At 32.9% G+C, this 2,392-nt stretch overlaps 1 pseudogene; it reads left to right on the top strand.

The window, feature by feature from the left end:
• Positions 1-226: 226 nt before the first annotated feature.
• LOC104728350 (germin-like protein subfamily 1 member 13 pseudogene) lies at positions 227-942 on the top strand (annotated as a pseudogene).
• The last annotated feature ends 1,450 nt before the right edge of the window (positions 943-2,392 follow it).

The following is a 2,392-nucleotide window of genomic DNA, read 5'->3' as shown; positions in this document are numbered from 1 at the left end:
TCTTGCCCTATAAATAGTAAGCACTCATGCTTCATATAGCAAATCATAAAAACGCATTAGCATAAATAAAAATGAAGGTCTCTCAGTTTATTATCTCTATTATTACTTTGGCATTGATCATTCCCTTTTCCAATGCGTATGATCCAAGTCCACTCCAAGACTTCTGTGTGGCCGTTGGTAAACTCAACAATGGTGGTATGAATAATATAAAAAGACAACGTTTCTTTAATTCTCTACTTACTGTTATCCTTTATTATGATTAAAATCGAAGTAGTAATATATGCTTTCGAATCAATATTTCTGCTTGCATTTTTTGTGAATGGTAAGCTTTGTAAGGACCCGAAGCAAGCAAAGGCAGACGATTTCTTCTTCTCAGGCCTCAACCAGGCAGGAAACACTGATAATGACGTCAAATCCAACGTTACAACGGTGAACGTCGATCAGATTCCAGGGCTAAACACTATGGGAATATCCTTGGTCCGCATAGACTATGCGCCCTATGGCCAAAACCCGCCTCACACGCACCCTCTTGCCACTGAGATCCTTGTCCTTATCGAGGGAACTCTATATGTCGGGTTTGTCTCTTCCAATCAAGATAATAATCGTTATTCGCCAAAATTTTGCACCCCGGAGACGTGTTTGTTTTCCCCATAGGGATGATTCATTTTCAAGTGAATATTGGGAAGACCCCTGCTCTTGCCTTTGCGGGACTAAGTAGCCAGAACGCTGGTGTCATTACAATTGCAAACACAGTGTTTGGATCGAAGCCTCCCATTTATCCAGAAGTTCTGGCTCAGGCGTTTCAGTTAGATGTCAATGTCGTCAAAGACCTTGAGGCCAAGTTTGCATCCAAGAATTGAGTCTATATATTTTAAGAGTCTTTGTCATTGTAACAGTTAAATAACAATGTAATACGTATCATGAAAATGTTATGCTTAACAAAATAAAATAAAATGATTTGGTTCAGCTAATTTTATATTTAAACTGTACTTTTCTTATATTGATTTTGTCTAACGTTTTCCGGTGTCAGCAATGCATAATCAAGAGGTAGATACTTGATAAAATCTTATGAGTTGTTAGAAAGATACACACACTCAAGGAAAATGACACTTTAATTGAAACAGCATATTCCAAAACAAAGTATGCCATCCATCTGATAGTTTATGTGTACATGTATGAATGTGCCAAATGGAGTATTTTATGGAGTGAAAATAATTTTTTAAAGTATGAGATGAAAGTATTAGAAAAGGACTGGGGCAAGAACATAAACGATTACAAAAATGATTAACACATTGCTATGATGACGCCACTCAATTCAAACCATTAATGTGTATTTAAGATATATATTTAAAAAACTTACAAGGATAAATCCAGTCAATTTAAAAATCAGGTCGTTACGATATTGCTTATCATGGATACCTAATGAGGTCTTTATTAACTTTAAAGTTGCTACAAAAGATAAAAACTACTCCAATCAAATAAGGTTAGCGTAAACAAACCAGAAAACAGAAATATTAACTTTCATAAAGATGCACCATGCATCAATTTTCTACTAAAATTACATCCAAAATCATAAACTGCTAATGAAGGGAAAATAAGCTTTTCAACTGTCAAAAACAAAAAAAACTTTCATGATTAAATAAAACCATAAATCCAAAAAAAACCCAATTGAATCACCATGCGATCGGAAGAATTGGACATAATCAAAGTTTCATTTTTTCCCAAAACAAAGTATCATTCTGATTGAGAGTTGTATGAAGCGTATCTATATATAAATTTTTGAAATACATTTTGAGTTCTACTCTTTTATTTGTACTTATTTACAAAATGAATCCCTAAAAAATTTCTAAAGATAGCATTACTTCAGATTTTGTTTCCTAAATATTTTACATAACATTCCAACTTAAAAAAATACAGCATAATCAATATGGAAACAAAAACTATGATATATTCAACCACACCTTCTATTTTGTATTGAAAATATTCTATCTCGGAATCCTTTTCAAACAAAGAAAAAAAAAAAAAAAAAATTTAATGTTAAATTATATTCAAAGAAAAAATAAACGTTTTACAAAGCTTGTGGTGAAACCTTTCTTAAAGTTTGTAAAAAACTCTTAAAAACAATTGAAAAAAAAATTAGTAAAATCTTGCAGAAAACCAGATTTGGATGCCTGTTCCTTCTCTATCCCCAATGGTACTGAGCCTGTTTCTGATATTTTTATCAATGAGTTGTATTAGCCTCGCCTTCGTAGTAGGTTGCTCGCCATGACGCCGTGTATTCCTCTCCAGCTAGATAGAATGTATAAAGTTTTGAAAAACATAGCCGATGATAAGCTTAGTGATCTTGTCAAGGAAAAACAACAATATGATTTTTATTTTGTTTTCCAAAACC

The sequence above is a fragment of the Camelina sativa genome, chromosome 11 (genome assembly GCF_030686135.1).
Source record: "Camelina sativa cultivar CO46 ecotype springtype chromosome 11, ASM3068613v1".
NCBI lineage: Eukaryota > Viridiplantae > Streptophyta > Magnoliopsida > Brassicales > Brassicaceae > Camelina > Camelina sativa.
The sequence above is the reverse complement of the archived record's forward strand: the minus strand, read 5'-3'. Positions and strand labels throughout refer to the sequence as shown.